The sequence below is a fragment of the Chlorocebus sabaeus genome, chromosome 11, assembly GCF_047675955.1.
Source record: "Chlorocebus sabaeus isolate Y175 chromosome 11, mChlSab1.0.hap1, whole genome shotgun sequence".
Classification (NCBI taxonomy): domain Eukaryota; kingdom Metazoa; phylum Chordata; class Mammalia; order Primates; family Cercopithecidae; genus Chlorocebus; species Chlorocebus sabaeus.
This window is the reverse complement of record NC_132914.1, coordinates 86,210,338-86,236,163: the sequence shown is the minus strand read 5'-3', so window position 1 is coordinate 86,236,163 and position 25,826 is coordinate 86,210,338. Positions and strand designations below refer to the sequence as shown.

Sequence of the window (25,826 nt, the reverse complement as noted above, 5' to 3'; positions counted from 1 at the left end):
ATTCTAGTTTCCAGTATTTTTTCACTTCTAGCCCTTCTCCCCACTTTCTCCTCTGACCTCAGAGTTCATAAAGCTGCTGGAACCTTTTATTCCAGGATTCCTCAACAGTGCTGATCTGTCTGACCCTCAAACCATGCACCATACCATGGGGAAAATAGAAAAGGGAGAGTCAGAGCTTCCTTCAGTTTAGACTCTTGCTTATACCATTGCAGTAAATGTTAAAGCCTTGATTCCTTCATTTTGATAATTCCCAGTGTTCAAAGAGGGGCATGGTGGTGATTGGATCATGGGGGCAGAGTTCTCATGAATGGTTTAGCACTATCTCCTCTTAGTAGTATACAGTGAGTGAGTTCTTACGAGATCTGGTTGCTTGAAAGTGTGTGGCACCTCCCCACTCTCTCTCTTCCTCCTGCTTTGGCCATGTGAAAATGCCTGCTCCAGCTTTGCCTTCTGCCATGAGTAAAACTCCCTGAGACCTCCCCAGAAGCAGATGCTGCCATGCTTTCTGTACAGACTGCAGAACTATGAGTCAATTAAACCTCTGTTTAATAAATTACTTCAGGCATTTCTTTATAGCAATGTGAGGATGGACTAATATAATTGGCTACTCAGACACCTAACAGTTCAACTTTGTCTTCTCGCTCAGCTGAGCTCCTGATATGCTCAAAATGTTTAAAGAAAAGAAAAGATTAAAAAATATGAGTGAAGCAGAAGAGACTAGTTTAACAAGTTGATATGAAAAAGAACCAACAAGAACAATGGGAAATAGAAGTGATAATAACTGAAATTTTTTAAAAATTAAAGAGATACTGGTACATCACAAACTGCCTAACACCAAATAAAAAAATTCTAAAAGCCTCTAGAGAGAAGACAGAATCTCTCCGAAGTAATACTAGATTGACAGCTACCTTCTCAAGAACAATAGTGACGGGCAAAAGGCAGTTAAAAGCGTCTTCAATAAGTTGTAAGAAAAATAGAAAACTATCTCATTTCCAAGATTAGATTATAGAGAACAGATTAAAAATTGAAAAAAGAAAAATATAAAACTATAAGTCAAGCATTCTGCATTCAGTCAACTGATGTTTCCAGAATAAGGGTGAAAAAAGACATTTTAACAAATAAAAACTACGTTTGCCTAATGGACCTGCAATGTTCTACAGGATGCTCTTTAGGCAGACAGAAGGGAATCCCAAAATTCCCTTCCAAAATTTCCTAGATCCTTTTGTTTGAGAGCTCTCACCTTTACAGTATATGCTGGAAGTTTTTTAATGCAGATCGACCATCTTTGTATTTAGCTTGAGCATTTTTAAACATAGCTAATATATTTTAATGATTTCTACCATCAATTTTGTACTGTGTATTTGTCCTGCATTTGCTATGTTTGTAGCTTTCCAGGGAGATATTAACATTCAAAGCTAACGTGTTATAAATAACAGAGTCTCAAAACAAATTTAACATATTGTACAACTACAATGTGAAACAGATAAATTACTCACTATAGAGTAAATTATAAAGTTCAGTAATGATTGATCAAGAGGGAAGTACAAAAGTAAGGCTACAAAAGATATGAATGTCACAATTACTGCATTTGATCTAATAGAAATACATTCAATACTACATGCAAAAACTGAAAACTGAAAGTTCTTTCTGCTGCACTTAGGACGTTTGTTGAAATTGATGCCTATTGGGTCCTGATAAAAGTTTAAATAAATTTCAAAGGGTTAGTCTACATGGGACAACTTTCTTAGTAAACTGCAATCAAATTCAAAATTAATAGAATACATATAGAACTGTGTCAAATCTTTGAATATTATGAAACTCACTTTAAATTGGACGTGGGACAAAAAGTGAAAATGGAAATTAGTAAATATTTAGAACCGAATGGTTATGAACATATTACCTATTAGCCTTGTGGAATACAATTAATGCAGTACTCAGATAAAATGTTATGATATGGTTTGGCTCTGTGTCCCCACCCAAATCTCATCTCGAATTGTAATTCCCACATGTGAAGGGAGAGACCTGGTGGGAGGTGACGGAATCATGGGGGTGGTCTCCCCTATGCTGTTTTCATGATAGTGAGTGAGTTCTCATGAGATCTAACTGTTTAAAAGTGACACTTTTCCCTTTGCTTTCTGTCTCTCCTGCTGCCATGTAAGACATGCCTTGCTTCCCCTTCACCTTCTGCCATGATTGTAAATTCCCTGAAGCCTCCCAGCCATGCTGAACTGTGAGTCGATTAAATCTCTTTTCTTTATAAATCACCCAGTCTCAGGCAGTTCCTTATAGCAGTGTGAAAGCAGACTAATTTGTAGTCTTCTTGTAACTCTAATTTCTTTTATTAGGAAAAAAGATGTGAAAATTAATGAACTAAGCATTTCTTTCAGTCATTTTTGCTGCAGTAACATACCACCATGAATCTCAGTGTCTTACACTGACAAAAATGTATTTCCTTTTCACATTACATGTAGATGTGAGTCAGATACTGCTCTGCCCCAGTGTTGTTCTGCCCTGCAGCTTTCTTCATGTGTTTTATCATTCCAAGACCCAGTTTGAAGGAACTGCTGTGGGGACCAATCTATTCTTATTCCTAAGGGTAGGGTGAAGAACAAGATAGCTGTTGGAAACTCATTTGTACCTTAAAACTTCTCCCCAGAACTGGCACATTGTCTAGTCTATGCCCAATCTCAAGGTCCATGGATTGAGGTGTGTTCCATGGAAATATACTACTGTCTGCTATCTTAATAAAAAAATAAGTTTCTTTCTTTCTACAATCAAAATATATTCACTCCCTCCCCTAGTGAAGAAATCCTAATATCATATTCAAGGTCAATACCTAGGGTCTCATGATAATGTCTCCATTGAGTGAAGATCTAGGGATCTAACACATAAAAAGGCACTGCCCTCAAATACAGGATCATGGGATAGTGAACAATTCCTGCGAAAACCACTCCCATTGGAAAGAGGATAAGAAATGTTACTTGATTAGGCCTTTATTTTGCCCAGTCTATGGTATTCCATGGTGCCAAGCTCTTCTCTCCAGAAGAGTTATTTTCTATTTTCCTCCTTGGCCACATCTCAAAAGGGTATTGAATAATATGCATCTTTGAGGGCTGAGCAGCTTGCTAAGCCTCCTCCTTTCTTCTTGAAAGCTGAAAACCCAAAAATTGTTTTATATTTTAACAGTTACAGTCTATTTTAATACAGGCTATTGGAACTTTTGGCATTATAACTCTCTGAAAAACATGATTGTTTTTTCAACGAATTGATTTTAATCAGCAACATATGCAAATAGCTACACCTCTGTTATTTGGAAATGTGCCTTTCTCTCCAGACTTACTTATAAATAATGTGAGCTACCCAGCTTCAAGGAAACTGTTGGCATCTCTTTCTTCTAAGTCATTTTGTCCAGCTGGCATAGCTTTCTAGGAGTCATCTTAAACCATTCATAGTTTTTAACAAAGGATATGAATGGCAATGTCCTTTATTTGGGCATGTGTCTTAATCTGAGATTTTGTTGTTCAAAGCATTTATTTTCTACTAATTAAAAAAATTATGTTTTCCTATCCTGCAGTCCCTAGAATCTGGTTACTGTAATTTCTGTTTCTTCCCTGCTTGCAAAGCAACCCATTCTTCTCTGAACTCATATGACAATTCAGAGGAAAAGGTAACGTTAGTAATATTCTGTTGTGAAACCTCTTCTTCCAAAGCCACTCTTTGGTAGATCTATTATCTGCTTTCCAAGTTATTAAAGGTGACAGTTTGCTAAATATTTTGCCATTGCATATCATGGGTCATCATTGTTCCAGCCTCTGATAATAGTATCTTTAAAACTTGTCTCTTGGCCTCAAAGTCAAGACACAGATTTTCAATTGTTATAGGAGTACGTATCTTTGAGATACTAAGATTTGTTTTAATCAACTTTGCTATAGTAACAAATGGGCTCAAAAGTTTAGCACTTATACCAACAAAAAATAATTTCTTGTTCATGTTACACTGAATCTTAGCTCAGATATAGTTCTGCTAGATATTTAAGTAGGGTGGGTTTAGCTCTAATGTTTTCCCAGTCCATGATCCAAGCTGAAAGTCCAGCTTTTGTGCTAGCAATTCACAATATCTCCTAAGAGTTGTGCTCAGAATTGGTAGTTAAAGAACTGACATCTTGTTCCTTCTGCTTACATTCCATTATCCCAAATAAGTTCTAGAGGTCAGACCAAAATTAGTGGGTAGAGAAGTAGAGTCCTTTTATAAAGAAGGATGGGACAATCATATCTTTATAAAGAAGGATAAAATGATCACACATGCTCCCATTTTATACAATTTGAAAGAGAATAACAGAATAAACTACGCCTTAAAAAGAAAAAGAGTCATTAACAAATAACAGACATAAATTTAATTGAAAACAGACATATCAAAAATTAACCAAATTCAATCTTTTTAAAGAGAACTAATAAAAGTGAGAAGCCTCTGGCAAGATTTTCCAAGAAAAATGAGAGAAGGTAAAATAAACAGCGTTAAGAGTGAAAAAGGGGCTATAACCAAAGATGTGGCCAAGATTATAAAGAAATAAGAAAATCAGATGACCAATTTGAATGGAAAAGTTAGAAAACATGGAAAAATTTGTAGAAATATGTGACTATTCACAACTTTTTGTAAAACAAAGTGAACACCTAAATAGTACCATAAAGAAATTGAATCAGTAATGAAAAATAACAGATTTAGGAAGCTAAAACAGGGGTTCCAGACACTCTTACAGGCAAGTTTTATCAGACATTAAAGGAAAAAATGCTTTGCTTTTACACAAAATGTTTGTAGAATACACAATAGAAAAAGAGAACCCCCCTTACTAATTCAGTGAGCTAAGTTAACTTTGGAGAGTTTAACCCGACAAGAACAGGAAGAGAAAGACAAATTTATAAAAACATCTTATTTGTGAATATGAATCCAAAACTATTAAACATAATATTAGCAAAAAATACCAGGACTGAATTAAAAGGTTAATGTATCTTGAACAATTTGGGTTTATTTCAGCAATGTGAGCCTTGTTTAACATTAGAAACTCTGTCATAGTAGTTTTTAATATAAAAACTTTAAATGAAACGAATTGGATTATCTCAATGAAGACACAAAAAACTTTTGATAAAATTTAACATTGGTTAATAATAAAATATCTGGTAAGTTAGATGTTTAAAAAAGTACTTTTTTTTTTTTTTTTTGAGACGGAGTCTTGCTCTGTAGCCCGGGCTGGAGTGCAGTGGCCGGATCTCAGCTCACTGCAAGCTCCGCCTCCCGGGTTCACGCCATTCTCCTGCCTCAGCCTCCCGAGTAGCTGGGACTACAGGCGCCCGCCACCTCGCCCGGCTAGTTTTTTTTTTTTTGTATTTTTAGTAGAGACGGGGTTTCACCGTGTTAGCCAGGATGGTCTCGATCTTACTTTTTAACTGAAAAGCAGGATCTAGACAAAATACTCAGAAAACATTTTAATACTAATATATTATAAAAATTTCCTTTAAGATTTTAAATAAGACAAGACTATCTTCTATAAACCACTTTTATTTAACTCTGCGTCCGGGGGCAATAAGGCAAGCAAAAGAGGCAAAAGATATAAGAGCTGTAAAGAAAAAAAAAATTGTTAGCAACATAAAGTTTAGCAATGTTGCTGAATACAAAATCAAATAAAAAAATCAATTACTTTCCTCAGCACAGGCAACAGGGAATAATAATAATAATATGCCAATTATAATATCCCCAAGAAATATTAAATACCTAGAAATAAGTGTCATATAAGATGTATCACACCATAATAGAAAAAATAAATTTGTACAGAAAAACATTAAGGAGACTTGCATGGAGAGATATATTGTCTTAGTGAATTCAAAACCTCAGTATTATAAATATATAAAATTTAAAATTTCAACAGGTATTTTTGTGAAAATGAGCAAATTAATTTTAAATTTTTTATTTAAAGAAAAATCAGAGAATAGCTAGACCTCTCCAGAAGTAAAAGATTAGTGATTGAACATCCTTCATCAAATATCTAGACTAACAAAACTTTAATATTTAAGATGGTGTGATATTGGCACAGAGATAGACAAATGAAACATTGAAACAGAAAAAGGTGTATGGAAACATAGCCCTGACAGGATGAAAAATTGGTGTATAACAGGACCAGCACTGCAGACCCCTGGAAAGAATATACTTTTCATTAAGTAGAGTTGGGGCAATTGAGTTTTCATGTGAAAAAAAAATGAATTTCTTATTCTACAGCTTACAAAAATTCAGCTTATTATAGGTGAATACAAGGATTTAAATGTGCAAGTCAAAACAATAAATACAACACTGAGCAGACAATATAAGATACTCTATGTCTTAAGAAATATATATTAAATAAGACATTAAAAGTCCCCCCACTAAATTAGAATATAGACAAAGTTGACTACACTAAAATGAGAAATTAAAACATACCATAAGAGAATGAAAAGGCATAGATTTGAAAATGTATTTGCAAAACGTATCATGCAAAATGGCTGTATAACAAAAGCGTAAAGAACATCTACCTATACCCCACTCCCCCCAAAAAATTCAAAATAAAATAAAAATTGGCAAAAGACTTGAAGAGACTTGACTTTACAGATTAGGTATCATGAATGCTAGTAACTTAGGAAGTAATGTTCATGCTCATTAACAAACAGGGAAATGCAAATTAAAACCATAATGAGATATATTTTTATGTCTATTAACTAGGAAAAATGTTAAACTATCTCAAGTATTCATAAGGCTGTGAAGATACTAGAACACTTTTGTACTGATAGTGGGACTACTGATCAATATAAAAATTTTGTGAAAAAAATTAGCATTTTCTAGAAGGATGAAAATATGCATACCTTATAATATAGCACTTTCCGTCTTTGGTATATATTCTAGAAACATTATTTTACATGTTCACCAGAAGATACTGTTTAAAAACACAAAAACAAAAACAGAAAATCTAGACTCTAACCATATGCCCATTATTATAAAAGCAACAAATTCTGACATTTTTATCTAACAAAATACTATGTATTTGAGAAAAAATAACAAATTTACAGTTACACACAACAACAGCGATGAATTCAGGAACATGTTTAGTGGAAAAAAAAAAAAAAAAGTAGTTTAGGCCGGACACGGTGGCTCACTCCTGTAATCCCAGCACTTTGGGAGGCCAAGGCGGGTAGATCACGAGGTCAGGAGATCGAGACCATCCTGGCCAACACGGCGAAACCCCGTCTCTACTAAAAAAAATACAAAAAATTAGCCGGGTATGGTGGCAGGTGCCTGTGGTCCCACCTACTTGGGAGGTTGAGGCAGGAGAAGGGCGTGAACCCGGAAGGCGGAGCTTGAAGTGAGCAGAGAAAGCACCCCCTGCACTCCAGCCTGGGCGACACAGCAAGACTCCGTTTCAAAAAAAAAAAAAAAAAAAAAGTAAGTTTAATGATACCAACATATGTGTTAAAACTATAAAGAAAAGCAAGGAAGTGATAAAAACAAAATTCAGGATTATGCTCCCCTGAACAGAGAGAGAACTGGGTAAAATGAAAGGCATATGAGAGACAGCAATGGCAAAGGTAATATTCTTTTTTTTTTTTTTTGAGACGGAGTCTCGCTCTGTCGCCCAGGCTGGAGTGCAGTGGTCGGATCTCAGCTCACTGCAAGCTCCGCCTCCCGGGTTTACGCCATTCTCCTGTCTCAGCCTCCCGAGTAGCTGGGACTACAGGCGCCCGCCACCTCGCCCGGCTAGTTTTTTGTATTTTTTTTAGTAGAGACGGGGTTTCACCGTGTTAGCCAGGATGGTCTCGATCTCCTGACCTCGTGATCCGCCCGTCTCGGCCTCCCAAAGTGCTGGGATTACAGGCTTGAGCCACCACGCCCGGCCAACGTTCTTTTTTTTAAGCTGGGCAGTGGGTAAATGGGCATTGTATCATTTTTAATACTTATGTGTGTATATGTATACATATAAATATTCATTCATATCTACTCAATATTTGATTACAAAACACCAATGAAGAATGTAAGACACAGAGAAATTAGCCACACCTCAGGGGATACCAATATATGACACTTTGTGGCATAATGAGATGATAGACATCTCTTTCAGACCAATGAAGGAACAGAGGGCAAAATGTGGACAAGAACACCATCGTATTACTATAAGCATAATGAGATTCCCCTTCTTCCACATGCCATCTCAGGGAAGAGGGAGTGAGGCAATTCCCTTCCTTCTGAGAAAGCACAGACAGCCCTAACGAAGAATGAGAAATATTTGGAGCATTCAACTGACAGAATAATTTTTTAAAGAGACCTGTTTTAAACTAAAAGAGGCTGAATTATCTTTAACTGACAAGTGTCCTCCCCTCTCACCATTATCAGTGAAAATAGAGACTCCAGAGGTAGGCAGTATAAAATAAAACAGTATTTTGAGAACATCTAAGTCATTGGGTGCATTCAGTTTTAATCTCACTTGAAGTACTACAGGAGTAAATTCAGGGTGCTTTTGTGGCACATTAGGAAGCTTGCCCCAATCCAGATTCGAGGATTGGATTGGGAAGAGGTAGTCACAAAAGACTTCCTGAGACCTAAGAGACCTGGAGGATTTAGTTTGGGGAGTTTTTCAAACAGAAGAAAGAGCACATATAAGGATTATTCTCTTCTTGCCTTCCACTGACGCAGGGGTTCAACTTATATCTATATTTATATCTATATCTACGTACATATATATGCTCTACTTTTCTATGAGATAGAGTGGTAATCCTTTACTAAAAGTCACATTCTGGCTCTAGAGAGATCTGGGCACCTATTCTCTAGGTTCACAGAGTCCTTGGAACTTCCAATCCTTGTACCTCTTATTACTATGTATTAAGAACATTTTTCTTATTTGTCTTCCCTTCTAGGGAATTTCAATCCTTGAGAATTTCTATCACTTTCCCAAAGATAGAACTTGGCACAAAGAAAGTGTTCAATAACATTTAGTAAATGTTGAAAGAATAAAAATCTGAGTAGAATAAGTGATCAAAGGGAAAAGGTACACTGGTGAGCTGAAAAGATCCAAAAGAAGAGAAATCTAAGAGTGTGCAAGAAACTGGTTTAGAAGTAACCTGAAGAGAAGACACATTTCAATTTCAGTGAAGTCCATTTAGTCTCCATTGACCTCTTGCTATTTAATCCATCAAAGAGTGGGCTATCCTTTAGTAAATTGATTCAGTATATTATTGGCTTTTTGGTTCTGGGAATCAAGACAGGCTTATCCAAAACATAATCAATATTAGATTGAGGGTTTGATTATAAGGTCTGATTCTGCAAAGGTGATCCAAAAAGATGATGAATTTTCTATATAACGTATCGTATTTATTGTACTGCTAAATGAATGATTGCTGTAACTGAATTAAAGTCGTTACTAGCACATTAAGCAGTGCCTATTGTTTCTTCCAGGTGGCACAAACCTGGCAAATTAAAAAGCCAAACAGAATAAAATTTTACATTGCACTCCAGGATTGCAAAGAGTGATACAATATAACTCCGGGGGTTTGGGGCAAGTACTATAACGAGAGCTTATTATTGAACTCTAGCTTTGAATGAACCTTGGGTTTTCCTTTTAAGTAGACGCCTGTATTATAGGACAAAGAGCTTTATCTTTTGTGACGGGAAAGCTAAGAATAACTGTTCTTTATGAGTCATGCAAACACATTCCAAAAAGGGCTTTCTTCTATTAAACATCTGTAACAGCTCTTCCTGTCCTTTCCCACCACTTCAGCCCAGGTAGAGCTGACAGGCAAGGGATAATAGGCAGCGGTTATTTTTACTCTATTGAATTTCAATAAAGGAACAAAAAATAATTCACAAGAGCAAATAATATTTCAATTCTCTGCCTTCAGAGACAAAATGTGGCCAAGAGTGACCTTTGGGGACAGGAACTATAGAATAATTTTTTTTTTTTTCAGTTTGTAGTTGGTGCCAATTTCTCACCAATGGAGAGAATTACAGCTCCCTTGTTGAGTCCTCATTTCAGCATCTTTTGTAAAGATGAACATTTGAAGTCTAGAGAAAATGTTTTGCTCTGTGTGGTGTTCAGCCTTACCTGGGCTGCCCCCGATGCCAATTTTTTCTTCACAAATGAATCTGATTCCTTTATTTATAGAAAGCTAGCATTTAGGGCTCAAGATACAATATGAAGATGTTGTTTTCACCTATTTAAAAATCAGAAAGGGAATGTATACCTTTAAAACAAAGTCTTAGATTTCTCTATTAAAAATTGACCAGAGAGACTAGGTTCTTCAACTTTTTAATCACTTGGAGAGACTGAGTAGGGGGAAGGGTAATAATTTTCTGATGGAATTTTTGGCCAAATAATTCTGCCCATCAACAGGAAGAAGGGAGAAGGTTGGTTATGATGGGATCGTGGGTACTCATCTCCAACAAACTCTGCAGTAGTAGTGGAGGGATGTTGTCCGATTTCACTCTTCTCACAGTTATCCTCTTTGGTCATGTTTGACTTTCTGCCCAGCATGCAGAGTAGAGATAATACTGTTTGGCTAGGCAATTTGGAAGAATGATTTGCTTTCTCTTCTTGCTAAAATCTGGGAAGTAGTAAGTAGAGAGAGGGAATGTATGTATGTGGATTATAAATCAAAAACAATATTTTATAAAGGGCCAGCTTCTCACCTTCATCAATTATCCTAGAGAAAATAGAGTTTCTCATGGTAACGTTTACTCCATAAAATGCCAACTGTGCAGTATCATAAGAACTCTTTCAAAGAGTAGTAGCTCAATAATCTTTGAGAGAATAAATGCTCTTCTAAGGAGACAAAAAATATTGGTATATTCTTTAGCTGGATGTCTATGTTTTCTAGTAGCTTGACCTCAGAATGAAACAAACGAAAACCAGTATGGCTAGAATATTATAGTTGCTTATACTAATTCAGCAAACCAGCAAATTTCAGGCATCTACTACATCAACTAAGTAACAAAAGCTGCTTAATGAATCATCAAATTAGAGGGCTTTTTACTCCCTTTTATGTCCCAGAATGGTAGAGCTAATGGAGGGCAAATTTTACAAAATAATTAAAATGGTGCCAAGCTTTTGCTAGAAAGAGGAGGAGCCCTGATTAGCACAGACTGTAAGGACCAGCAGCTGCAGATGCCAATTTGAAGAGTCAACAACCTTTCTCACTGCTAAGGAGCAGGTTCATTGTTCAGCAACAGCCCCTTCACTGATGAAAACCCTCTTAGACCTGGAAAATGTGCCAAATGTGGGAAGGGCCTTTCCATGGCAGTCACACTGGTTGCCATAATTTTCTAACTGGCTTCAGTGCTTCTTTGTTGTGTTCCTGTGCTGCAAAGCAACAGAAGGAATAGGAATATGCCTGCAGGGCTTTTGATGGAGTGCACAGTTTTTTTCTCAGAATTTATTTCTGTTGCCATCTGCATCAAAATAACTTTTTTTTTTAACATTCAGTTTGCATGCCCTCAATTCACATAAGCAATTCACATACATTGCTTATTGTCTGTCATTTCTCAGCTCCCTGGGCTGCCCCCAAGTTTCCCCATTAAATACGTATTTTCCTGAATCCTTTGTTCTTTTCGCTCATCCATGCCCTGCCTCTCTCCTGCTTCATCCTTATGTCCAGCAAAGGAAACAGAAATATGGTTTTGTTTTGTTGGTTTTTTTTCCAATTATAAGATCGTTATATTATTTCTAGGCAGTTTAGCTAGATTGGACCATCTTATAGGTGTCTCTCAATTTCCAGAAAACTTACGAAATTTGAAAAGTTTGTTAAAAGTAAATTTGTTTCATTGTTCTTTTCATGTCTTTTCATGCCACTGGTTTTCATTTAAACTTGGGAAATGGTTGCTTTTGGAGAAAACAATCAGTCCTGAGAGATAATGTTACAAGGGAAGTAACTTTAACACCAGAAGCATGCAATTCTCCATTGTAAGGGGAGGAATTATCTTGTTTGAAAATGCTTATTGACACGGTGATCTAGTCTGCTCAGTTAAGTATTTTGTTAAATAAGCTATTTGTTTTCTTTTATAACAGCTGGAAAAGATGACATTTCAAATGAAAACAGCTTTCTTGGTCCCTGGGAAGGTATGAACTTGTGAAGGAACATTTTTTTTTTTTTTTTTTTTCTGCAGCTTTTTGTGGCCATCACCATTTTGGGCCAGCCTCTGGAATCAATCTGTGCCTAAAGGTTGAGCACGATAATGAGGCATGGGTGTAGAATGTACCCCGCCTCACCATAAACAGAATATTTTCTCCTCTGTACAACACCTGTTGTTTGACCATCCATGGAACTCTACTGGAGCTCCAGAATAAGACCTGCAAAACGGGTCCTTACCTTCAACAGTTGCTATGCTAAACCATGATAAGCATTTATGCCAGTTTTCAGTTCTAAGTGAGAAAAAACGCAAACCAGCTTAATCCAGAAATTCATTTACTGACAAATGAATGAGAAGTGCAGAGCAAGGCAAGACCTCAGTCGTGGCTGGATGTAAGGCCTCAAGCAATATCAGGTCTATTGGATTAGCTCTGCACCAGTCTGTGGGTGGACTTCTCCAGATTGACATGATGGCAAGATGGCTCCAGAAGCTTCCCATATCACACCCATTTAGGTAGGAAGAAGACAATATATCGTACTGATAATTCTTACAAAAACTGTGGAATTCCTTCTGATGAAAACACAGGAAAGTCCCCTTCGTGAACTGAACAAGAAGACCAAAACAGTGGAATTCTGTTGATTGGTGAAGCTAGGTCACATGGCCTCAGAAGGGGATTTGGTGCTCTGACGGGTCAGCCCAGATCACATGCCCAGAGGAAAGATTCAGTGATCTGACTGGCCATGTCCGAGTCACATACCTAGAAAAGGGATTCAGTGCTTTGCATGACAAGACTTGAGTCGTATGTTTCAACTCTGAAGTCAGGGATAGAGTCCAACCTCCTGGAATAAGCAGTGGAGAAAGTCATTTCCCAAAGGAAAGTTATTATACTTATCAAAAGGGAGAGGAATGAATAAAAATTGTGCACCTGCAGAGTTACTACATATTTAAAAAGCGTATTTGAGTACTTACTAGGTTGTGGACAAAGTAGTGAGCACATGTATGCGTCACCTCTTTTGATTTATTTTTCTCATCAACTTTATGAGGAGTTGCAATTTATATTTAAGAATTTAAAGTTTCAAAAATTACATGACCTGCCTAATGTCACACAGTTAGAAGGAGGTGGAGCCAGGATTTGGGCTATAGTGTCTGATTTTGGAGGCTACACTCTGAAATACTGTATAATATCCTACACTCAAAATGACAGTGACAGTCACCACAACAGCTAATACTGGTACTTACTGTGCAAGGGGTTTTATGTGGATTATGAATAAAGTGCTAAGTCCAGGCAGAGCATAGCAGTTTCTCTTCTAAAAAAAGTTTTTATGTAGATAAAGAATTGGATACAAGACTTGAGACTCCCCTTGGCATGAGGAAAGCAGCAGGGATAGGGTAGTAGTTTGCAGTGATGCTGGTGGTGACAGTGCCAGGCCTTAGGAAAGCTGTTTTCAGAAGCAGGATACAAGATGTTTATAGGCTGAGAAAGGGTCAAGAGAAGCAGCAGTTGATAACGCAAAAGAAAACAGAGATGTTTATGTAGTGAAGTCTCAGGGGAGGTGGGAGGGAATGAGATTAAGAGCTTTGATGAAGGTTTTAGCCTTGGATAAGAGAAACACCTTTTCTTTTAAGATAGAAGGGAAGAAAGGAAGGCTAGGACAAAGAAATATAATTGCTTCTGTTGGTATTCTTAATGTGATACCCCAAAGCAGGGTATCTTGGCATGCTGAGTACTTTGAACTGAAGATTGGAAGGGCCTTGGAAGCGAGTTCTCTCTGAACTTCTTCTGCCCTTCTGTCTCCCACCCCTCTTTCTTCCCTGAAGGGAGTCATAGAAATAAGAACTCCTGTTTCCCAAGGAGGGTCATAGAAATAGAACTCCTCTTCTCCAAAGCAAGCCATAAAACCTATAAAGGCCATTCTCTATCTTCTGCCTTCTTCTTTGAAGACCTTCATTCCAGAGGCGTACTGTCCTATACTCAGGAGGATGGAATGCTACACTGACAGTCCAAGAAGAATCTGAACAGACAGACCTTGCTGCATTTCCCTCCTCAGTCAATTACAGTCAGATTTTTGTCTGACTTTTGTCCTTTTGTGCAATCACATTTCTATACCACTTTATCAAACCTAAGCATAAAAATAGCTTTCCCTGGGTCTTTGGGTCTTCATTTCTGTAGGCGCCTGTGTCATGTAAAACTTTGATTAAATAAATTTGTTACACTTTTCTCTTGTTAACCAGTCTTTCATCTTAGGAATGTCAACAATGACCCTTATGATGGGTGAAGAAAGGTATCACATCTTTCTGCCTCTACATTCCTTCGTAAAAGAAAATACAGGTCTTCACATTTGTGTAGAGGCTGCCTAACCGTTTACATGGAATAAATAGAGTTGCACCTTTAATTCTGCTTTGATTCCCTTCTCCTCAAGGTCATGAGTCTCTTGAGAGTACCAAATCACCAGGATTTTGGCTGGCTGGCTGCAGCATTTTAGAGGTCTTTGTCATGTTCCGATATGGAATTCTTGTCAACTTTGCTTGCCCGATTATTTATTAACTTGATTAGGCATGTTAAAGGTACTTTCTCTTTGTCATTCTGGTGTTTTTATGGTGTGTAGATACAAAAGAACTAGTTTCACCATTTATTGCAGAATAATGTATAACTTGTATGCAGGGTTTAAATATATAATTTAATGTAGATAGGCAAATAGTGTGTTTCCAAGAAAGTGATATAATACACTAACTAATTAGCTACGGTTTGTAATACAGATGAATTGGCAGCTGGAAGTGACAACCATTACTTTATAATTAATTGAGTTAGACCTTTCTAAACTTAATTAGTTAGGAAGTACAGCTGGGCAAAGATTAATGCACAGGAGGCCTTCAGTGCTCCCACCAGAAATCAAGGTCAAGCAAGTGATTATGGCTATTCCACCTTTCTACTGCTTGTTGAGCAGTAATTCAACCAGCCAGTTATTTCTGATATACTGCCTAATTGTCTTCTTTGGGTTCTTTTGAGTCTTCCAGAAAATCCACAGAAACTATGTTTTCTAAATATCGACCTATCCTAATTATAGCTCTATGGTTCCACAGACTTTTTTTTTAAAAAAAAAGATAAAATTATTGAGTGTTTAATACCTATCAGGCCCTATTAAACCACTTACGTACTTTATTTCATGTTTCCTCACAAGATTCCTATAAATTAGGTTTTCAAAGAGGTGGCATACCATAATGGTAAAAGCCAAGATTTAAATGCCTGACTTTCTAGATTTAGATCCCAGCTCTGCTAGTAATTGCTGTGTGCCTTTGGGTAAATTATTTAACCTATTTCTTAGTTTCCTTATCTGTACGATAGTGATAATAATAGTAACTTCCTCATAAATCTGTATGGATTAAATTGGTTAATCTGCACATACATGAGTTTAGAATAAAAATAGGGGTGTCACAGTGTTGTTATTTTTCTGCACCACCACCTGCCCATAATGATAATAGGTTTCATTTGTGAGCAGTTACATGCTTCTAACCATTTTGTGCATTTTAACTGACTGAATCTTCCCAAGAATCCCATGAGGTGGATGTGATGTGAGTTGAATGAATCCTCCTTTTACAGGTGAGGGAGCTGAGGCACAGAGAAGACTGATAACCTGCCTAAAGTTATCTTCTTTACTAGTGTAAGAACCAAGATTTACTCTCAGCTTCAAAACCCATGTTTTTTACTAGTCTATGTGGCTGCTCCTCTTCAGCCTCACCTGTATATCAGACACACTGAAGGAAGTGGGGTCCCAGGAAGGAACAGTGTTCTTTTGTGACCCTGTCATTACATGCATTTTTCACCTAGAATGCACTGCTTCCTTATTTAGCCTGAAATAGTCAACAACAGCAACAAAGTCACCTCTGCTGGAAAGGCTTCCTTAATGTTTTCATAATCTTTCATAATAATCTTATGTTTATCTCTTTCATACCATTTTAGAGTCAATATGTTAGTCAAGTAATCAATAAATATTTACTAGTTCATCAATGACTTTTTATTGAGTTCCTTTTTTCATGGGGTTTGCATCCTAATGGAGGAAGGTAGTCTTTAAACATGGTGGAGAAATAAAAAAACTAAGATAATGCCAGATGTATAAAATGACTTTTGGAGAGGATGCAATGGGTTCATGTAGAAAGGGATTGAGTGTGCTGCTTCAACTCGACTGACTGCAGATGCGACTTGAATAATGGAAAGTAGTCCCATTACTGGGGAGAGAGATGATTGGAGTGATACTAAGCTGTTGTTTTGGATGCTGGCTTTAGAAAAGGACGGAATAAGGGGAGTCACCTTGGTGTTTCCTGCTCACCCTGAGAGAAGTTTTGTTGTTTGATAGCTCTTAGAGATTGAGGTTTAAAAATAACTTATAAAAAAACCAAAAGGGATGACCAATTTTAATAGTTAATTATAAAGAATTCCTAGATTGGAGAGATGATTGGAGATGAGACTTGAATAATGGGAAGTAGCTATTACAGTAGGTAGCTAGTCAGACATGAGCAGGATAAGAGAAGGCTCTCCCTGCCACACGCACACACCAGGAATGTCAGGCGACCATCAGGTGATGGTCACACCGTTGTTAACTGTCTCTCTGAAGTATTAATTGGCCGCAACCAGCGCCACGGAAAGGCACTCCCCGATAAACAGGAACACGTGAAACTGGTGATCAGCAGCTTCCTGATAAGATCTTAGATGTTGAACAAGAGGGCCGAAGCACGCACAGTGGCAGAGTTTAACTTGTATATGATATCTCCAGTTGTATATCACTTCTAGGGACAACTCCTAGGGACATTTGACAGGTAAGAGAAGAACACCTCAAGTGAGCATGCGTATAACTCCAGTAAACACACTGCACATGCCTCCCTCCCAATATCTAGCAGGCCACTGCACATGTGGACAGCCCACCCCAAGGGAAAAATCAGGGAAGAAGCAATGAAGACCCCAGAGCATGCCAATGTATAAAACCCCAAGTCCAGAGGTCAAACTGTGTACTTGATCTCTCGTTTCCTGTTTGGACCTCTTCCAAATGTACTTCAATTCCTTTCATTCCTACTCTAAAGTTTATTAATAAACGTTCACTCCTGCTCTAAAACTTGCCTCAGTCTCTTCTGCCTTATGACCCTCGGAAGAATTCTTTCTTCTGAGGAGGCATGAACTGAGGTTGCTGCAGACTTGTATGGATTTGCTGCCAGTAACATAGCCAGCCCTGCAAAGATAGAGCATTCCATGCAGAAGGACCAGCGAGTGCAAAGGCCCATTCCTGGAATCAAAGTTGCTGCACTGGAGGGACAAAAAGAAACAGAGTGCAACTGTGAATAACATCAAAATATGTAGAGCCATTACTTTTTTACAGGCTTATTTCTCCACCTAAACTGTCAACATTTTAGGGTTAGGGTTAAGCTCCACTCATCTTTGAATCCTTAACGTTTAGTATATATCCCTGGACAATGGTTGTTTTTGGCCAGTTGCCAGCATGAATCATCGACACAGTGAACTGTTATCACAGATATTTCTCTTTTCTCTTCCTTCTGCCTTCTCCATACTTGTAACTCTTCTGAAACGAGTTCCGTATTTTTCTTTGTTCTCTCCAGTCCCTTCTCCACATTTCTGTTTTCATTTGGTTCTACCTTTCCCCACTTTGATTTATCTTTATCCCTTGATCTCTTTTGTTGCCCTAGGTAATTCCATCCTAAGCTGCAGGGTTCTATCAATATATAATGGTCTCAGGATAGAAGATGAAGCACATTAGACACCTCTTAGCTCTCTTTAATCCCTACCTTCTTCCACAGACCCCAAACAATTTCTTATATTTTGGGGTCAGATGCCAAAGCTGAAAACATAACTCAGTCCGGAGATCTTTGTTGGCAAAAGAATGCAAGCTGGTTTCCTTTTAAGCTGTTGTTTTGGATGCTGGCTTTAAAGATGAGAGAATAACGTGAGCCACCTTGGTGTTTCCTGTTCACCCTGGGAGAAGTTTTATTGCCTGATAGCTCTTAGAGATTGAGGTTAAAAAAGAACGTATAAAAAAGCAAAAAGGAATGACCAATTTTAATAGTTAACTATAAAGGATTCCTGGAGTTCCTTTTCTTCCAGCTGATAGAGAAAAGAAGAAACTCCTGTGCCTTTGTCTTGTAAGGCAGCTTTCATCTGCTCCCCAGGAGTTTACACAGCTATTCAGAAGGAAAAGATAACCAAAGCTGAGCTGAAACTTCCCCTGGGGTCTTAAAGGCCATCTCTTTAGTAGCAAATATGCTGAACCCACATATCTTGGATAAATAGAATTAAATCAGCTTTCCTTCCATTTTTTTTTTTTTCCTTTTTCTTTCAGGGAGTAGGAGCCACCTATAAAGAGTTTAGAATCAATTTTGAAAATATAAGATCAGTTTCCTCCTGCCTGTGACTGTTTTTGAGATGCCAGCCAAGGTGACCTTATTCCCTCTCCTTCTTCCCAGGCACTATGAGGCTTTCTGTATAGCCACCTTCGTTGTACAGCTTCAAACACAACTCAGCTCAATGACCTCTTGTTACAAAAGAGAAAATCTGGTGCTATTTCAGAAGCTATTTTTTAGTGTTTGATTTAGACATTAGCTATAAAATGCATATAATACCTTTAATTATTCTAAGATATTGTAAAAAATAATCTTGCTGTATAAATGTCTTAATCAGTAGGATATTTTCCAGAAATTCAAAGGTGAAGAGGCAATCATGTCCAAATTATACCCTTGGGCTCTGGAGTCATATTGTCTGAACCAAATGCCTGCACCAACACTGTGTAATCTTTGGAAAGTTGTTTAATGCCTCTTTGGCTCAGTTCTCTCGTGCTTGAAATGAGAATAAAAGTCTCATGTTATAGAGTTTGGGGAAGGAGTAAATGAGATAATGGACATAAAGCTCTAAGCACAGTGCCAAACTCAATTTAAACAAATAAAGGTGACAATTATTTTGGCCATCTGAATAGAGGAGTAGAAAGGAAAGAGGAGGGATAAGGGAATCCTACTGGTCTTAGCCATATTGTTCCAGTTTAATATCCTCGACTGTGTTACTGGCCTCTGTACTCACAGGAGCGGTTCAGGAAGATGCAAGCATGGTTCCAGGAAGCATAGAAATTCTAACTTATGCATGGAGTCATCTTATTTGCCAATGTTACTACAGTAAAGAATTGTAAAAAAATAATAATAATAAGACACTCAGAATTTCAAGATCATCTAAGAAGGGCAGTAGGAGCAAATAAAAAAGAAAACATCAAATCCAACCAAATTGAAAAAAGTGCCTACTATGTGTCTAGTACTGTGTGGGGCTTTCTTGGGAGATTGGGGTGGGGAAAAGGTGACCTAGTCACTACCCTCAAAATCCAAATATGGGAGTAATAATTTAAAAAATAATCTGTGATTTGGCAAAAGACATGTAGTCATTGAAGAGAAAGATGCATCTTACTCTCATGTGGTCCATAGAGCTCCTGATACAATATACAATGCAGAGACAATGTTCACTGTATTGATTTCAGAGCAAATGTGCAGTTTCTAATGTGAAGGAAAAGGCAAGTGACATCTCATCCAGAAAACGGGATAATTACTGTGAAACAATTAAGAGCACAGACTCAGGAGACAGAATACCTGAATTTGAGCTTGGACTCCTCTACTAGATAAATGACCGTGGACGATCCACTTTACCCTTTATATGCTTTATTTTCTCCTCTCTCAAGTGTGAACAAGAATAGTCCTCCCTTCACAGGATTGTCAGCATTAAATGAGAAACTGCACATAGGCATCAATTCATAGTACGAGCTCAAGAGTTCAATTAATGGCATGGTAGTTTTTTTTCTACTATTAGAAAAGGATAATTTTAATTTTATCCTATCTTTCTTTGTAAAATTCATCCCTTTTTGATATTTTAACAGGTTTTAGTAAATCAGCTTTGCCCTCAGTAAACCACTTTTATTTATTTATTATTTATTTATTTATACTTTAAGTTCTGGGGTACCTGTACACAACATGCAGGTTTGTTACATTGGTATACATGTGCCATGTTGGTTTGCTGCACCCATCAACACATCATTTACATTAGGTATTTCTCCTAATACTACACCTCCCCTAGGCCCTCACCCCCCAACAGGTCCTAGTGTGTGATGTTCCCCTCCGTGTGTCCATGTGTTCTCATTGTTCAACTTCCAGTTATGAGTGAGAACATGCAGGTGTTTGGTTTTCTGTCCGTGTGATAGTTTGCTGAGAATGATGGTTTCCAGCTTCCTCCATGTCCCTGCAAAGGACATGAACTCATCCTTTTTTATGGCTGCATAGTATTCCATGGTATGTATGTGCTACATTTTCTTTATCCAGTGTATTATTGATGGACATTTGAGTTGGTTCCCAGTCTGCTACTGTGAGTAGTGCCACAATAAACATATGTGTGCATGTGTCTTTATAGTAGCATGATTTATAATCCTTTGGGTATACACCCAGTAATGGGATTGCTGGGGCAAATGGTATTTCTAGTTCTAAATCCTTGAGGAATCACCACACTGTCTTCCACAGTAGTTGAACTAATTTACACTTCCACCAACAGTGTAAAAGCATTCATATTTCTCCACATCCTCTCCAGCATCTGTGGTTTCCTGACTTTTTAATGATCACCATTCTAACTGGCGTGAGATGGTATCTCATTGTGGTTTTGATTTGCATTTCTCTAATGACCAATGATGATGAGCATTTTTTTCATGTATCTGTTGGTTGCATAAATGTCTTCTTTTGAGAAGTGTCTGTTCATATCCTTTGCCCACTTTTCGATGGGGTTTTTTTTTCTTTAATTTGTTTAAGTTCTTTGTAGATTCTGGATATTAGCCCTTTGTCAGATGAAGGGATTGCAAAAATTTTCTCAGAGTCTGTAGTTTGTCTGTTCACTCTGCTGATAGTTTCTTTTGCTGTGCAGAAGCTCTTTAGTTTCATTAGATCCCATTTGTCAATTTTGGCTTTTGTTGCCATCGTTTTTGGTGTTTTAGTCATGAGGTCTTTGCCCATGCCTATGTCCTGAATGGTATTGCCTAGGTTTTATTCTGGGGTTTTTATGGTTTCAGGTATTACGTTAGTCTTTAATCCATATTGAATTAATTTTTGTATAAGGTGTAAGGAAGGGATCCAGTTTCAGCCTTCTACATATGGCTAGTCAGTTTTCCTAGCACCATTTATTAAACAGGGAATCCTTTCCCCATTGCTTGTTTTTGTCAGGTTTGTCAAAGATCAGATGACTAAGTCACTTTTAGGTGCAAAGTTGCCCACTGAGAAATAAGAATTACAATTGTTGTATTAGGTTGGTGCAAATGTAATTGCGGTTTTGACCCTACTTTAATGGCAAAAACTGCAATTACTTTTGCACCAACCTAATACTTGGAAGGGGCCGCTGGAATTTTTCAATGAAAATTTGTTTTTTTGTTTTGAAAGCATAAGTGGGTTTGTATTGTAAAATTGTGGCTGGTTTCTCAAATTGACATCAGTGTTGATGTCCTTACTCCACATAATGTACAGCCATGAAAAGATTAGAGGTTGGAGATTATCATGTCCTGTTAGTTAATGCCAATAATTAGGTGTCATAAACTGAGAGACTAGCTTCTCCCACTAGCTGGTTAGGCAAGTCACCTCACCTCACCGAACCTCCTTTTTCCAGCTTTAAAACAAGAATAATAGAATGCTTATATATACACAGAGATGTTGAGTAGCTTAGGTAATTGATGTTTGCAATATGCTGGGAGATAAAAGGCTTTATGAAAATATAAAGCATATTAAAGAAGAACAAAGTGAGATATGAAAAGTGATGGAGGATGTAATAGAACTAATAGATTGAGAAACAGAAACTGGAAGAAAATAAAGTTGGTGTAACACTAAATTATAATACTGATTTGAAGCTTTCGAAGGATCCATTCAAAAGAGTATCTCTTTTGACATACAATAGTTAATTTCTGAGTGTTGCAACACCTTCCTTCTTTTCCAAACACATGCTAACCTTAAAAAATGGAAAGTGCTTATATCAATCAAAGTTGAATCTTCCACACTATTCTATGACTTAATGTGACCATTGTAATTGTAACCTTTGATGTTGAGCATCATTCTATTTTATTTTTATTTGTTTATTTATTTATTTATTTTATTTTTATTGCATTTGTTCTAGGTCAAAAGTCAGACACTATCTATCCAGGAGAGTTAACTATACAAAAATCTTTAAAGAAATAATTTTAAAAGATACTTTTCCCCCATCCTACAATTCAATTTAATTTAAAAGCCAGTTTGACTATTTTTCTTCTTGTGGTAAGAAAAGCTGACTTGCCCAAAATGATTTTTTTTCTTTTTCCTGTTTTATCAATAGATCTACTATACCTATTTCTGAGCCATTTGGTTTGACAGCCGTAATAGCTGAAATACTTTTCCTTGCAGTCTTTAGAAATGCCGCCTAGAGGCAAATAAGCTTTGGGCAGAATCAGTAAATATCAGTAAATAAAAATCAGTAAATAAAGGGACATTTCCTGCTTGTTCTTTTTAAGGTAATATGTGGAGGAGTCAGAGCAATGGACAGGAACACCTGCTATCTACTTGGCAGATTTATTGAGCCATTTCAGGTCAGACACGCATTTTCAAGGCCCAGGGAAACTTGATCTCATTTGTATTGTACAGCAAATAACATAATAGCACATTGGTATTCATCTGTGTGTGTCAATAACCTTGAATAGTTTTAGAAGTCTGCAGAAATCACCCTTCACACTAAAATGCATTTGTTAGTACTGACTTCAGGTTCTTGCTTTTTATTGACTAAAGACATCCTAAAAGATAAGGCTTTTGAGGTGCAGTGGGCTGAAGTCTGATAAACGAACACAAAACACTCCACCAAATCAAAAATATAGCTTTGATCAATTTGGGGCATGGGTGTCTTCCTCTAGAGTCATAAAGTTGCTTTTGATGACATGTTATAATTTACACATTGTTGTATTTTGTATATTATGTATTGACTATGTCTCAATAGTCTTATGCATAAATCTCTTACCATCACATAAATTAGGCTAAAGTCAGAGATTAATCAAATGGGAGATATCTGGACTTTTTGCTTCCTTGGATTTTGCACAGAAATATTGGGGGCTAGTTGAAAAAATAAAGCTGATTGGCCTTTCCTTCAAAATTCCTCCAGGTGAATGTCAAAGAAGACACTGGAGAGACAAGGGGAAAAATAACAAAAGGAGAGATTTCTGGCTTGCCATATTTCCCTTGAATAGTGTGCAATATTTTGAATATGTTTTTTAAATCTGCCCCAGCAAAATCGCCTGCTGAGTTCATGCACAAGATCTTAAGTTAGCCACAAGGAGTTCAGTCATTTCCATTTGTTTTAAACAATAAGATATAAATAACACAAACAATGACAGGATTGTGTTGGTTTCCTCCTGAAGTATCCTGGCTGAGGGCCTTGGGCATCATCATTAGGTAGAAAGTAGGAATTTTGTCTGAGCTACAGGCTGATCCATGGGCTTTTTCCAAGATTAGCCAAGGAGGCAGCTTTTAGGAAGCAGGCTTCCCAGCCAGGCACTTGTGGGTTTTCTGAATTATTTATTGTGTAAGAGGGCTCCTGGCTTTGAGCACAGGGCATGTGGTTTTTCAGGCCACAAAGGCTTAAAATAGATGCCCATCTCTCTCCCTTCACACTATTTATGTACAACCAAATTATCCACCACCCCGCCCCTCCCCTGACACACATATACATATTTTTTTTCCTCCTAGAGTCAAGGGATAGTAACTTTTAATTTCTGCTTATTAGAAGTTGCTCTCAGGATGGTTCCATTCCCCAGGAGGGAGCTTGTGTAATGAGCGATGCAGATTCACATTCATAAATTCATCGTGATTCATTTCAGTGCTATTACAAATGGCAGGCTCTCAGAAATTAGCAGTGCATTTAAGCATAGCCGCATAACTGGAAGATTGCTTCTGGGCAAGCTGTGTGGCTCCTGATTCTTCTACGTTCCTAAAGTGTGTGCCTTAATGATTCATTAATTACAAGCTTTTATCTGAACCGATTATCTCATCATTAATTGGTATATACTCTGCCTAGTCAAATTAAAGCAATTGCTGTTTTATCCTGATCCCTTGGATGAAGACTGCATGGTGGGGACCCTAACAGTCTTCCTCCTCTTACTACTCTTCAGCCCATGCATTTGTCAGGCCAGGTCATTAATAAATGGTAGGCTTCTATCCTCCCAGCATAAAAGATGGTAATTGACCTCTCGGGAATATTTGAGGAAAAATAGTTATATCATGAGACCAAAGGGAATTATGTCTACTTCTATTTGCCTTGTAGAGAGTAGGTGCCCAACAAATATTTGGCATTTGTATGATATTGCTCTCATTTTACTACCAAATTGGAAAATGGTGAGGACTCGTGTGAAAACAAACAAAAACCTGGGGAAGTTAGTATTTATTTCCTGTTTTTGAACAGAGAGACTTCAATTCATTTGGTATCATTTCAACAACTCAGACCAAGGTAGATGCCTTTGTCCAGAAAGAACACCACCTGTTAGTTCAATTTGATTCAACAGTATTGAGCATCTATCAGATGCCATGATAAGCACTGTGTATCATGTAGAAGTGGAAAGATGTGCCAGGAGTGGAAAGATGATCGATTGAGGATTCCATAGTCTTAAGAAGAATCAGGCATTAAAATATACCAGGTGTGTTTCTAGAAGTGCTTCTTAGAGTTGCTGAGGCCATAGTTTGACTTTGAGCATGAAGAAAAATTAGCCAGGCAAAGATAGCTTTGACCATGTGTGCGGTTTGGCCTACTTTTGGACAATATTGAGTTACCAGTGCTTAAGAGTGAAGGTTGATTTTTACTTTTCAGTATTCCATTATGGCAGCTTTCATGAGCATGCAGATCCAAGAGATAAAGGAGGTCATTAAAGAGAAGTATGCTTATCGATCACTAAACTCATTCTGTTGCAAGGCAGATTTTGTGTTATTCCAGTGGAAGAATGCCCACGGGTTAGCACTATCTTCAAGGTTCAACCTGGACCTTATCCCACATGCTTTCTTGGTATTCAGAGTTCAGTAGCCTATATTAGGAGTTGGCAAACTTCCTCTATAAAGAACCAGATAGTAAGTAGATTTTGCAGGCTGGAATGATTCTGTTGCAAGTACTCAACCCTGCTGTTGTAGTTTGAAAGCAGCTAGCTCTCAATATGCAAATGAATGTGCATGATTTTGTTCTGGTAAAACTTTATGAAAACAGAAAGGGGGCTGGATTTGGTTTCTGGGCCATAGCTTGCTGATGCTATAGCATTCAATAAATATGTCTGGCTATTATCTGAGGTCAAAAAGCTTTTCAAAGTAAATGTCAGAACTTCAAATATTAAACATTAAAACCAAGATTCTAGACTGATTTTCAAATTCTTCTTCTTCAGTTTTCACTTTACATAAAACTACTATGCTAGAGAATGGGAATGAAAAGAAATGAAACTTGGCGGTTGGTCTAAGGACCTTACAATCTCTTAGAAAATCATATATTTTATACGTAAGGAGATACAGGCCCTCAGAAGTGACTTGCTCTTTCTTAAATAGTAGCCAAACCAGAACTCAATGTCAGACCTCTGTGAGTTCAGGCCTCTTTCTTCTACCTCAGCTGTTGGTTTAACGAGTGAAGATTCTTGAGTCAGAACAGA

At 37.4% G+C, this 25,826-nt stretch overlaps 1 pseudogene; it reads right to left on the bottom strand.

Moving 5' to 3' along the window:
• Positions 1-16,744: 16,744 nt before the first annotated feature.
• Positions 16,745-25,826, bottom strand: part of LOC103238829 (frataxin, mitochondrial pseudogene) — a 59,115-nt pseudogene continuing 50,033 nt past the window's right edge.